General features: G+C 36.8%; 1 long non-coding RNA gene across 3 annotated transcripts; it reads left to right on the top strand.

Moving 5' to 3' along the window:
• Positions 1–8,495: 8,495 nt before the first annotated feature.
• Positions 8,496–12,703, top strand: LOC112280832 (uncharacterized). Of its 3 annotated transcripts, XR_016502556.1 has the most exons (6): positions 8,607–9,150; positions 9,873–10,097; positions 10,297–10,803; positions 11,086–11,282; positions 11,619–11,700; positions 12,319–12,703. It is a non-coding gene; the product is annotated as an uncharacterized LOC112280832 (long non-coding RNA). The 3 variants fall into 3 exon arrangements; XR_012217387.2 differs by having other exon boundaries at positions 8,496–9,150; positions 9,873–10,803; positions 11,185–11,282; XR_016502555.1 differs by having other exon boundaries at positions 8,496–9,150; positions 9,873–10,803.
• The last annotated feature ends 2,022 nt before the right edge of the window (positions 12,704–14,725 follow it).

Here is a 14,725-nt window from a genome sequence, read left to right as displayed (position 1 = left end):
CCAATTATTTGATCATTGTTGAGGCCTTCGTAACGTCCTTCGAATAGAATATTCGGAACACCATCAGGAGTTGTTCCTACCTCTAACAAAATCACCAAACATCGAGAGTCCCTTCCCAAATCGTGATACCAAACGCGTTGTATCTCACCATCTATTCAAGGAAGAACATGTCGTTCTTGAAGATCTTCATCTCGATTGTGTCGTCTTGAAGGTTGTGACAATCGTAATGTCTCATCCGACAGGTCAGCAAACGAAGGTTCTTGAGTTGAATCCACTGGTTGTTGGTTCTCCATCTAATTAGCGTCACAAATGCAAAGAAGTTACAAACAAGGATAGGAAATTGAATGTTATCTTGCCTCAATCTTGTCTCTTTTATAAGAGAGATTTTCATCTTAGTTTTGATGGATGTCGTTGATGAAAAACTTTGACTTTAGCTGATGCATTTGCTAGATTCCTGGATGGCTCCCATGTGCGTTCACTAATGTCATATCCGCGCCAATGAACTAGATATTCCAGCTTATTTTGGCACCGCCTTGAGTCTAATGTCTCTTCCACCTCAAATTCTTTATTATTATCTACTTCTATGGAAGGCGGTGGCATTTGTCTTCTTCCTTGTATATCTACTGTCTTATATGGTTCAAGAAGAGACACGTGGAATAGAGGATGGAACTTCATTGACTCCGGTAGATGTAACCGATATGCAACTAGGTTGATCTGTTCAGAAACAGAAAAGGGGCCAAGCCTACGATAGTCCAACTTGTCACAAGGTCGAGTAGTCTTGATATTGCGACGAAGTAGCCATACCTTATTACCCACGTTGATTTGTGGTTGCTCCTTACGATATAGATCTGCGTTTATTTTTTGTCGTTCTTGAGCTTCCTTCAATTGCGTCTTCATTATTGCATGTAACTTTGACAACCGATTTGCCATATCTTCTGCTGCAGGATTATCAACTTTTGAAAAATCAAAAGTATCAAGTCGTAGATGATAGCCATAATTGGCAAAGAAAGGTATTTGTTGCGTGGAAGAATGTACCGTATTATTATAAGCAAACTCTGCCAATGGCAGAAAGGTTGTCCAATCATCTTGTTGATAGTTGATAGTACACCTTAAATATTGCTCCAAGACTTGGTTTACGCGCTCTGTTTGTCCATCAGTTTGAGGATGGAAAGTCGAAGATAGCTTTATGTCCACTTTTAAAATCTTGAAAAGGGTCCTCCAAAATCTTGACACAAATTGAGTTCCCCTATCTGATATGATATCTTTAGGTAATCCATGATAGCGATAGATATTATCAATGAAAAGCTTAGCTGTTTCTTCACCTAAGATAGATTTTGTACATGGCACAAAATGTGCCATCTTGGTGAAACGATCTACTATCACAAATATAGAATCATAAGATCTTGAGCTTGGAAGATCTGTGATGAAATCCATAGAAACAGAAGACCATGGTTGTTCTGGTATAGGTAATGGCTGAAGAAGTCCGTAAGGTCGATGACGAGGAATTTTTGATCTTGAACAAATATCACATGATTGTACAAAGTCTTTGACTGACTTCCACATTTGTGGCCACCAAAAATCTCTTGATATGAGTTCCAAAGTCTTATTATATCCAAAGTGCCATGCTGCTGGAAAGTCATGACGTGCTTGAAGAACACGTAAACGTGCTTCTCCTTCTGGAACATATAGGCGTCCTTCAAAATATAATAGATTATTCTTGAACTCGAACTTAGAAGGATCATGAGACTTGGAAGAATTATTCTCGATATCATAAACAAGAGGGTCTGAGGACATACTGGACTGGATTTGCTTGAGAAAAGTTGAATCAACCGTCAATGTTGATTTCATTGCTCGGAGATGAAATTGCTCCGGTTTCAAGAGGACCGTTCTTTGTTGCTCAAAAGCTGCATCTCTTTCTTTTGGTGCAAAATAAGAACGTCTAGATAGGGCATCAGACAAACCTTGTTGTTTTCTTGGTCGATAAGTGATAATGAACTCGAATCTTGACAAAGACATACTCTAACGAGCTTGACGCCGATTCAACATGCGTGCTGACATGAAATACTCGAGGTTCTTGTGATCTGTATACACAGTGACTAGACTAGAAGCGCCTTCTAGATAATGACGCCATTCTTGAAAGGAATCCACGATCGCAAGAAGTTCTTTATCATGGATCTCATAATTGATCTCGACTGCTGAGAATTTTCTTGAATGAAAAGCTATCGGATGAAGTTTATCATCTGATCCCATTTGTGATAAAACTGCACCTAAGGCAAAATCCGATGCATCTGTTTCCATAAAAAATGCCTTGAAAAAGTCAACACGATATAAGACTGGTGCAGAGACAAACGATGTCTTCAAGGCTTCAAATGCTGCTTCCGCTTCTTGATTCCATTGGAATTTATCTTTACTAGTCAAGCGTGTAAGTGGAGCTGCAACTTGTGAGAAATCTTTGATGAAGATCCGATAATAATTGACAAATCCCAAGAAACATTGGACATCTCTTACTGTCCTTGGAATCTTCCAATCCATGATTGTTTGGACTTTCTTAGAATCCATCATGAGACCATCATTTGAAATGATGTATCCTAAAAAGTCAACTTGAGTAGTGTGAAATACACACTTTTCCATCTTGGCATACAATCTTGCATCTCTAAGTTTTTGTAATACTTGACGAACATGTATTTCATGTTCTTCAACGTTCTTAGAATAGATCAGGATATCGTCTAGATAGCAGACGACAAAATTGTCTAAGAATTCACAAAATACATCATTCATGAGATGTTGAAAAGCAGCTGATGCATTTGTGAGTCCAAAGGGCATGACATTATATTCGAAATATCCATACCTGGTTCGAAACGCAGTCTTCCATTCATCTCCTTCTTTGATCCGTACTAGATTATATGCTCCTCTTAGATCTATTTTTGTATAGATCTTAGCTTGATTCAACTGGTCAAGGAGTCCTGATATCAAAGGTAATGGATACATGTTCTTGATTGTGATCTTATTGAGTCCTCGATAATCAACACACATTCGTAAAGATCCATCTTTTTTCTTTACGAATAGAATTGGAGCTCCTGCTGGAGATTTTGAATGGCATATGAAATTCTTCGCTAAATTCTCGTCAATATATGTCTTGAGTTCAGCCATCTCATCTTGCGATAAACTGTAAATTGGTCCAAATGGTGGCTGAGTTCCTTCCTTGAGGTCGATTGAACAATCATATGGACGATGCTCAGGAAGAATATCTGCATTCTTTTTCTCAAAAACGTCTTGATACTCCTGATATTGACTTGGAATGCCACTTGAAGTCTTTACGTTTTCAGAAATAGGTGCAGCATAAATAGCAAAAGTTGATCCTTCTTTTGCTGCGTGTATAAATGCTTTTGCACCTATCAGTACGGGTTTTACTATACTAGACTTATAATTTTTTACTTGGTTGGTAGAACTATTAATAACGCTTTGGGAAAAGTCAAGTTTACGCGAATTCTAATCTATTCGAGGATTATATTTTTCTAGCCAGGATAAACCTAAAATAACTGGATTGGACGGGGATTTAATTATGTTAAAAGCTATGTAGCTATCATGACCGTCTATTGTTACTTTTATAGGATGAGTTTCATGAGTGACATCTCCAGAAGACAAGGGATGACCATCTATGACTTCTACATGTACTGGTTTAGGTTTCTGTACAAAGGGTATTTTACGACTTTTAACAAATTGTTCATCTAAAAAACATGCTGAGGCTCCCGAATCTAATAAAGCAGAGGCTTTGTAATTCTTAGGTCCTAAATATAAGTCTATTATAAAACAAGGAGAGGGTTTTGAGGAGAGGATAGGACCTTCATTAGGAATTATACAAGGTTCCAGCTACACGGTCCCTATTGTAGCTGGACGAATCTGTTTTCTGACATGTTGTCTTCTTTGACCGTCGTACCCCTCATTTTATAGTTGCGTCGTTTTTTTGGACAATGTTGAGCAGTGTGCTTAGGTTCTCCGCAATATAAACATAATCCTTCTTGACGACGACGAATCTTTTCTTGCTCAGTTAGGGGTTTAAAACGTACCGCGTCAATTTGCATGTCTTCTACTTCCGAATGTACGTTTGGCAAAGATGTTGATGTTGCCATTGAGTAATAACATTGAGATTCCCATGAATGATTCTCGGATCAAAATTTGAAAAGTCGATTATCACATTTTACCGCAAAATCGATTGCTTGACTCAAAGTTTGAGGATCAGGTAAGTTGAGCATCAATTTCTTTACTTCGTATTGCAATCCATAAAGAAATTGACTGATGAGTGCAGCATCATCCCACTTGATGTCAATTGCAAGTTGTCGAAATTGTGAAGCATACACTGTTACTGAGCGATTTCCTTGTCGCAGAATTTGAATCTTATTTGTTGCAACACGAGTTGCATCGTGTTCACCATACATAGATCGAAACTCCGCCAAAAAAGCTTCCAAATTATCCAATATTGGATTTCGTTGTTCAAGAAAAGACGAAAACCACGATAATGTAGAACCAAAAAGTAGAGTGCCAATAAACCTGACTTGTGATCCTGGAGTTGGATAGCTTTGCGGTTGAAGTTCAATTGCCAATTGTACTTGATTGATGAACCCTCGAAACTTTGATCTCGTACCATCAAATTTCTCGGGTAAGGCAATTCTTGGTTCTCTAGTGTTTACAGGGTGTTGTACAATTGGAGAAGGAACGTGATTTGTTGTAGATGTTGAAGCAGCTCCGATCATCTCTATATCCCCACTTTCTGCCATTCTTGTTCTTTCCTGTGTTGGTGAATTGAGTTGATGCATCGCAAGCATTAACTCCCTCATTTGCTCTTGCATTTGTGCCATTGCACTCTTCATTTCAACAAGCTCTGCCATAATAACACTAACAAGAAAAATTTGTTTCATACTGCTCAAGACAAAAGAAAAGAAAGACTTGATAACAAAGAAGATACTAAGAACAATATCAGTTTAGAAGTGGGTAATCCGCAAACTTCCAATACGCTTATGTCTTGTCAAGAGAAAGGGGTAATCCACTCTTATTCAAAAAAAAACAAAGCTCTGATATTGTAAATGTACTCTTGTCAATCTGTCAAGGACAAGAACTCGATGAAAAACAATTCAGACAAGCGAGCCTTCACTCAAAGAGAGGTAACAAAATATATATAAACAAGTATATATATTGAAATAGAAACTGGAATGGCTATTGCCAAAAGACAAGAAAACTAGAGGCCCTTGAAACTAGACTAGAAGCAAGAAAGGAGTTGACAAGAGTGAAGAAGCCTTCACTCTTGTCTCTATATATACTATCTAATTAGGAGCTACGTGGCGACGTTCTATAGGACCTCCAATATGTGTTGACTTTGTAAGACACATGCCTTGACTTACAAGGCAAGTTTTTCTACGTGTGGGCCACATAGTTAGCTTGATCTTCAAGCTAACAACATGTGTGGCACATGGCCAACTTATTGACCACGTTTTTAATCCAAAAAGTCAATTAAAGACACCTATGAAGTCAAAGCAACGTCTAGGAAGTTTCTAGGAAGCTTCTATATTAAATATTATAGAATTAACTTACTTTTATCTACTTTTACTTACTTCTACCTATTTCTATATGTAATTATTAGCTTACATGATTATGGCCGTGACAATATGTAGATATTGAAGATTTAATTATTTTAAATTTTGAATTCACCTTGCAAATGAAAAATATTTTGTAAATTTTGATTTGACCTACTTGTCTATTTTAGAGGTCTAAAAATCCAATAGGGAACTTAGAGTGTTTTATAAGTTTTTCACTTTTTCAAATTAGGGCCATATACTTGGTACTATTTTTTGTTGACTTTTTTTTTGATTTGTCTTTTTAAAATTTTGAGTTGACCCTTTCTCTTCTTCTAATATTTTTTATTCTAATGGCTTATTTAAAATCTTTAAAAATTAATAATTTAAGATATATGAGATTTTTAAAATTTTTAAATAATCTTTTTTATACTATATAAAAAAATTAAAAAATATTCATTAAAACTTATTTATACAATGAAAATAAAATAGGTAGTTTACATAAATATGTATTTACTTCTTAATTATAATATATCATATTTAGACTACTTTTTCAATATACTTTACATACAAATGACTTAAAATTATATAATCTATATTTTAAGCTTATGCAATGGATTATACATAGTCATACTAATTTGCACCATATTCTCCAATGAAGTGGCGAGTTTCTCTAATACAATCTTCATATATTCTTTTTTTCTTCCAATATCCACCACCATTAGTCTTCATCAAGATCCATCCATCTACATTCCTATCTACCATCATTTTGTAAAGAAACTAATGTTCATTATAAAGAAATTTAAAGATAAGGTGAGAATTACTTGCACCATCTTGCTTCCAACCATCATAGAAAAATTAACCTTCTTATATTAAAGCTTGTTGACATACTTGGACACTTTTCTACTCCCTTGCTTGTTGAAGTTGATGGTTTGTATGCTTGCCACTCCATCATATTGTTAGTCATGCAAAACCTTGTGCAATTTTTATACAAATAGAAGGGGCATATAAATTTCTTCTATAAATCTCTATTATCAAATCTTATAATGTAAGATGACATGTTCTAAAAAAAGATTTATATAGATCCTTCTTGACAATGAAATGGACTTTTTAATGCACTTAGAATGACTCCAAAACAAAACAAAAAATGCCAAGATAATTATAAAGTTTATACATGCTAACTTTCATCATATAAATAATGATTTGTAGTTTAACTTTTAAAAGTCAAATCCTACATATACCTTTTGAAATTCTTTTTTGTGTAATCTTAAATCCTTAACTATAGACTAGATTTCTTCATTGAATATAATTATGCAAAAATATGCTCTACTATTCTTCTAGATTAAAATAGTTTTAATTATAAAGTAAATTATTTGAAAGTAGTGTTTGGCTTTATAAACTTATATTAATCTAAATATATGAGATTATAATGTGCAAAAATATAATTTATTGTCTATTATACCAAACATAAATAATCATAAAGTTTTTAATTCAAACTTTATCAAAAATCATGCTATATAGTTTTGTTTGTCATATAATAACAAAATCTAGGTGATATATTTATAATAACTCCCACAATGTTCATCAAACCAAATAAAATTTAGTTCTTTATTAACTTGGTTCCTTCTAAAAAATAAGATTTATATTTTATAATTTATGATTTTAGGATTTAAGATTTAGAATTACATGGATATCTTTGGTTTTTTTACCCTGTTGTTTTTTAATTTTGACTTGACATATTCTCTTATTTTAATGTCTACAATTATAATGCTATAAATAACTTAATAATTTAAGTTCTTAGTTTGTAAGATTTGATAACTTTAACATGAACTTTCAGATTTTTATTTTTATTATATAAAGTTTTTTAAGAGTTTTGAAAATATAATTGGATTTATTTAGAGGTTGTCCATTCTATACATGTCTTTAAATTATTCTAAAAAAGTAAAGATTTAATATAGAGAAGAAATTTCACTCATTTCGACTTTAATGCTTTTTCTTAATCAAATCCTCAAAAGTAAAAAAAAAAATATTTCTAAAATCTTAAAAAAGAATTTAAAATGATTTTTTATTTTTACTGTTTTATTAGGTATAATTAAATATATGGAAAAAATAGAATTTGATATTTTAATCGCTAATAAAAAAATTATACTAAAGAGACCATAAAGTGTAACAAGAATCATTCTAATCATTGCTAAGATACAAAAAGTTTCAAAAGTTACATACAAAACATTATTTAATAGAAAAGTTGACAATATAATATTATAGTTGGTTTCACTTCTCTCTTTTTGTATATCATTTCAAGGTTAGAAGCTTTGATCTAAGAGTTTAGTTTCTTATCATCTAAACTACTAGAAAAATGTTTCAATAAAAATGACATACAAAGAAATTAAGTAGTTTTTTCTATACAAAAGTAATTCAAAATTTTATTTGAGATTTTGGTTAAAAAACGTGTTATGTTTTATAATGTTATGTAAATTTAGAAATAAAATTTACTTAATATAGAAATTATATTTGAATTGACACAATATTTTAAATATAACTATATATACTTAAAGATGTTTAAAATCATTCAACATTAATATTAAAAATTAAATTAAGACAGAATTAAAATTCAAGAAAAACAAGTTTAGATAATCTCGTTTTAAAAATTAATCATATTTTTGCTTCAAATCTTAATTTCTACCATTTCCTTATTTGTTGACAGGATTAAATACATCTTTAAAAAAAAAAAAAAAAAAAAAAACCTAACATGTGTAAACCGATTAAGAAACATCTAAAACTCTTTGAATATGTTTTAAAAATAAAAAACCAAAAAACCAAAGATATGAAATGGTGAAGAAATCCACAAGCTTCTTTAATTACACGTGTTTGCAAGCATATACAAAACGACTATAAACCAGGGAGGAGAGCGAGAGAGACAGAGAAAGTTTCGTTGCGAAGAAGGGCCATTTGCAATTTGCTGCTGCGATCGGGACTAGGAGGAGAGAGCAAGCTCCGGTGTATTGAAATTATACATATATATGTATATATATACATAATATATTGTATCGGGGATTCTCGGCGGCGGTGGGAGGTTGCGGTGAGGTTGTCCGCCATTGCAGCAGAAGAGGGCGAAGGGAGTGTTGGCCAGGTCTAGCGTTGTGGAACTTCGTTGCTGTTTTTGGTTTGGGAAGGGATTAGGGATGAATCCTGTGTTATTTATTTTAATTTTTTGTTTCTTTTCTGGAAGGCAAAGAGGAGAGATGAGTTGTAAATTGAGAGCAGCATGCTTGTGAAGGGAAGTGTGTGAGGTTTTCTCCTTAGAGAGGATTTTGTTAGAGGCTAGGGGGGAGCTTCGACATAATTTTTCGCGCGAGGGAGGGGATTTCTGAGCGCTCATGTCTGTTCCCCGTAGTATTGCAGCCGATTGAGCTGAAGGTAGCTCAGGCAATGCACTTGAGAAGGTGTCGTTAGATAATTTGTTCGGTGTAGCATGGGAAGTGCAGAGGACTTTGAGCTTATGCGGCAGTACCTTGATCACCTCCATTCTGCATCCTCGCCACTTGAGAAGCTGCCTATTACTTCTGCGTCAGATGAGATGAAAGTACTGTTCTTTGCTGATTTCAGGGCATGCACGTAGCAGTTTGGTTGTACTGTTCTTTTTGGTGAATTCTACATAATTCACGCATGGACACACTGTACGAGTGTTTCATTGCCTGTTTGATTTAATAATTGATTACTTCTTCAATTGATAGCCTATATATATTTATTTATTTAAAAAAATGTTGATGAATTTGACAAGCAGCTGAGTAGCAAATGTTAGATGGTGAACATAACTTGGATAGAAGTACCTCCCACGCCTATACTTACCTTGGAAAATCACTACCGCTCAAGATTATTAACTTATCTGGAGTACAATTTGTCTAAAGAAAGTTTAAATATGACACAAATTTAGGTTGATGAAGGGTGGACTGACGCCGGATGCATGTATATATGATCAAGTTAATAGCAAGATGGTTGTTTGCCGGAGAGAGGTGCATAGGGATCCTTGAGGCCTCTTTCTGATCTTCAACGATTTTAATGTGCTGAAGACTAGAGTTTTGTAATTTGTGTGTCTAGACAATTCAACTTACGATCAGAATCTCGCTACGGCCTTGAGATGGATACAGGTCTCGCTCACTCGCTTCAAATGTGGAATTGATTGGTGCTCTGAAGTTATACAATGAGCAATTATGGTCCTCCATTGCTAGCACCTTTTAGGTTTGGTACGCTCTCTTTTAGCGCAATATTTGCTTACAGGAATCTGTGTATGGGTGTGTGGTTCAGAGCGACCCAGAAAACGGTTCCATTTCAGAATCAGAAACCGGCCTGACAGCTGGAGCATCACAGCATTCGGAGAACAATGCTCTCTTTGCGAATGCATAAGTCTTTTCGATCTATTCCTTTGCAAATTAGTTGTTTCTTACCAACCTCAATATGTTTTTGTGGGAAGAAGGATCAATCAAGTATTCGGTAATTAGGTTATTCTGACGGCGTTTTTTGTATTTGAAGGTACAGTTGTATTCCTGTCCACTTATTTTGATAGCGGGCATCCTGGTATTTAGAACTCTATAGACTGTTGTTCTAGGTGAAAAGTTCTCGACTTTGTAAACAATTTTTTTTTATGTACTTTGTATTGGTCATACATTTATTTGCCTTCTGCGCCGTCTAACTGGGCATTTATGTGTTTTGCCCTTACTCTGCCTTTCAGCCTTGAGACGAGTTGTGAGCCAGTCGTGTCTTCAATAGACTTTTCGCGTTCGGTGTATGCCTCTGCTCATGGAGGAAAGTCACCTGGTTGCTGTTTGTGGTTAGCTTGTATTTGTTCTTCTAAGCTTCTGGGAGTAGGTATCTAATGCTCAGATTACAGTTAATGTGTATCCCGTTTACAAGGTATTGTATCCTATTACGTTCTCGGTAGATCCTAGTCATCGGCATTGTTGTTGGTGGCTGTTTGAGTAGTTGTAGACGTCTAAAGCCATAAATTGAGCTGGGCTATGCTTTGAAAACCTTAATATGAATTTGGATGCGACGTATTTGGAATTCCACTTGGATGCTCTTGATTTGACATGTTGCAGAAGCAGGGCGAATATTGGAATAATTAAAACAGGAGTTGTTATGGATGCATTCCATTTGAAACGCAAAGAGTTGTTAGCTGAGATTGGGACTGCCTGGGACTTTCAAACCAAAGATCGTTGTGATGTTTAACGTTTAATTGGTATGTGCTGACTTCATTTATATTTGGTAACTAGCAAATATGAGCTTGTTTGTAAATGAAATCCGGTGGAACTACATTTGTGGAATCTGTATGCTGTGTTGCATTTTAATGCAGTGTGGCAAGAGTCGGTTTTTAGGAGTTCTAGCATCCTCGCCTCTCACTGAGAACCGATTCTCGCCACTCTGGGTTAAACGCTTCAACTGATCTCTCTCTCTCTCTCTCTCTCTCTGCCTAGTTACCTGCAATTTGTATCATGCATAACCTCTATGAGCATGTACGTAGGTGGGCTAGAGTAGACACCAGCTGAGTTGGAAATACGTAGACGGAAGTCAGCAACACTCCATTGTCAAAAAGAAGCTGCGGATGTGGCACCGCTTACAGGTACAACGAAGCTAGGTGTGAAGATCGAAGGCGGAGATCGAATTTTAATCACAGATAAGGTTGCAAGAGAAGCTGGTTTAGAAGAAACACAGGCGCAGGTTGTGCCCCTACTTGCTAATAGTATTATTCTTGTCGCTTATAACTCTAAGTCTAATATTAACGAGGTTACATGGGATTGTTATTCTTCCATTCTTTCTCAAATGTGGATGACATTGCCTATCTTAAATCAGATGTTTTTTTAAGAAATAAAATGTAATGCTTATGTAGAACTGCATGTTATGGCTGGACCTTCGTTTACCTTGAATGGTTTTCTGGCGAGTTACCTGTTGAAACCTGGATGCGTTAGAAAAGTGTTGTACATTTGTGCTCATTGTTTGGTGTTGATATTAGAACCTTTGAGAAAGTGCTGATATGCTGGTGTGTTTTGTCCGCAGACATCAGCGCTGAGAGAATGAATGACTACAAGAAGCACTGCAAGCACAAATGAACCTCTCCCAGCGACTGCGACAATTGCAGGTGAAATACTTGTTCCTACACTTCAGTGTGTAGATCTCATTTTGCATGTTGGCTCAGTATTTCACATAACTTGTAATGATTTGAAGTTCATACTAACAAGATGCCATCATTTGAGCGTTTCATCATTTTTATTTTTATTCCTCTTTTTACCTTAAGGGTGCATATCATGAATGATGCTCATTCCCCAAGACAGGTTTCCATACGCTGTTGGATTAGTTTGAATTCGTAAGCACATGAATTTGTTAGCAATTTTGTGTCAAGTGGAACGTTTCACTTGCCTTCCACAGGCATGTAATTTTGTAGTCGTAGAGGTTGACTATATTTTCTTGGACCTTCGATTTATTTTGTCGTTTACTCCTGAATCTCAAGACCAGATCAATCTGGAATCTTTGATTCTCACTTCTCTCCAGCTTTACGAGAACTTATCTTCTCAAATCTTTGTCACCATGTTGAATCTTCTGTATAGTTCTTATTCTTCAGGAAGTGGGCAGACTTGACTTTGTACTAGGTTTTCAGCAAGCGAGGCTCTTAGTTAAGTACCGACATCTATACAGTTGTGCTCATTGTCGGTTCAACATCTTCCTAATCCAAGATTTCATGTGGTTATCATCTCCGCAGATGAAATTTATCTTGAAGTCGTGATGTTCCAGCGAGGTTGTGGAATGTGGCTGCCTTGACCTCGTACAAGTACCTATGGTGCCGTTGTCACTGCGAGCACGTACAAGTGTGAGTAGGAAGTGTTCTCACGGAACATCAAGCTTTGGTAGAAGGTCCTACTTAAGGCTGCTACAGATCCGAATTTGTGGATGATGCTACCGCCTATGGCGGAGATGCTTTTAAGAGCACAGGTTAAGTGCAGGGGAAAGACAGAGACCTTACATGCGACGCCTGACTGATGGAAATCATACTTGCTTTGCAAAGGGGCAGAAGCTTTTGTGTTGGAACTTATGCACAACATAGAAAAAGGTGGAAAACAAAATAAAGAGGTTCTGGAATTGCACAATGCAAGTAGTCTTTTGTGGTCTCCTCGGGTTGGTTGGGTATCAAGCTTTATGTAGTGATCACATCCACGCAGACGTACATTCATTTCTCAATTGTTGACCTTGTGAATTGATTCTGCGGTGGTAAATTACCCTTGTGGGATGATGATATTGGCGTTTAGTATGCTCAATTCATACAGTTTCATATTGTGAATTCATGAAAAATACGGATGCCACATAATTAGTATCAACAATCTAAACTCGATTCAGAGACTTGATAACAACCTGTTTCTGCACATAATTTGAAATGGAGTTTTAAACTATGTGAAAAGTTACCACGTAAGGAGTATTTTGGAATATGACCAAAATGATGAGGGCAGTGAGCCTGCAAGAGATTCACAAATCTTTGGACAGTGTGCAAAGATAGATGTCCACTTCTAGCCTGAAAGAGTACCAAATCAGGTGCTAAGCATGGAGCTAAGCTCCTCGCTCGTGTGCTACTGCCAACCCACATGCTCCCTTCAATCCTATATCATTCACATGCCTGTGATTTGTGACGATATTCACAAATGATATCAAATGAAATTGTTCTGTTGTGATGGCACAATTAGCTTTGGGGCAGATCCTCAAATTATCCTTCAAGTGGCCATCTTGTAGCTCAGCTACCTTGCGGCATTTTCTTACCGGCCCAACTAATCGAAGATGGATCAAATCGTGACTGCTTATTCTATTTCAGTTCCATGCACCTTCCCTTCCAAATGTTTGCGTGGGAAAATGAGTGCAGAAATTATCAGGTGCTATTGTTGTTTTCAGTGCTCTGTTCTCAATAAGAGTTTCTGCAGGTCTCTGAGGGTGCCGAATACTCCAGTACAGTCTGTAGGTGCGGGTTGCCACGGCTAAATGCTTTTTTGGAAATTTGTTGAAAGATGGCAGCCTTTTGCTTATCAGACGTGCCGTTCCGGCTGTGCCTCGCGAGTCAACGGGATGCAGTAATAGATGAGAAAGGAGACAGTATGAATCTGGGAGGTCCATTACTAGAATATGTTTATCTCTTTACTTGTGAAAATGAAAGGACAGGCAGCTGGTGACTTGTTAAGAAGCACCCGGTGTGGATAATACCATTATGAACACCCTGCAGGTGCTAAGTCTAACTCAGAATGTGCGTTTGTTGCGGCACCATTAACCCATGATGTGGCTTCGAGAGCTGATCGGTTGGTTGTCCCCAAGTAGGATCAAGCAGGTCAGGACCTGGTCGCCGGGGGTTGATCCAAAGACTATTTCAAGCATCTCTGCTGCAATTAAATTTTTTTGCTCTCAGCAATTAATCCTGTTCCCTGGTCGCAAGGCATGTCTTAGACCTGGTAATATGGCAAAATTTTCTGAATTTCCTAGTCATTGGGTGATGCACTGTCTCTTCAGGTCTAGGATGCGCTTGGCTTCAAATTAATGATGTCTCGAAGATGCGTAGGAGGCCAACCAAACTATCGCCATATGCTATGCAACTGATCTACAAGCCACAAACGGCAAGTCCGCGTGATCACCAATCAACATGGAGCAGAATAAACTTTTAAATGGAAGCTGGGTAGTGATGAATCTTACAAGGGCCCAATGAGGAGGCCGGCAACCATGTGCTTCGGTTGTGCCCATGCGGTGGTTATTTTGGCTTCATTATCGGGGACTTGTCTCGGTGTTTCCTTTTTGCCTTCCTTTTCGTCACCACTCATTTTAAACTTTCACTCATAGGTTTCTGGCTACATTCCAACCTACCTCTCAGTTCACCACTAATTGCCTTCATCTGCACATTTTCATCGGGATCTGGGCAGCCCCCAAAATCAGGCTCGAGTGCCAAGACGAAATATCGACCGCAACGGAAACCCATCAACCCCCGATGACTGCCAGGCTGCAGCTGACGCCGAGAGGCGCAGTTTTGACGGCTCTGGAATGACGTACGCAACCCTGGACAGCCGGTCAAACGCGGATGAATGAGGATCGAATCTAGCGACATAGTATTCCCTCTTCTCTATTCAACACTTTTCCTTGGGATT

The sequence above is a fragment of the Physcomitrium patens genome, chromosome 4 (genome assembly GCF_059467195.1).
Source record: "Physcomitrium patens ecotype Gransden chromosome 4, ASM5946719v1, whole genome shotgun sequence".
Lineage (NCBI taxonomy): Eukaryota > Viridiplantae > Streptophyta > Bryopsida > Funariales > Funariaceae > Physcomitrium > Physcomitrium patens.
Note: the sequence above shows the minus strand (reverse complement) of the source record. Positions and strands in the feature narration are given on the sequence as shown.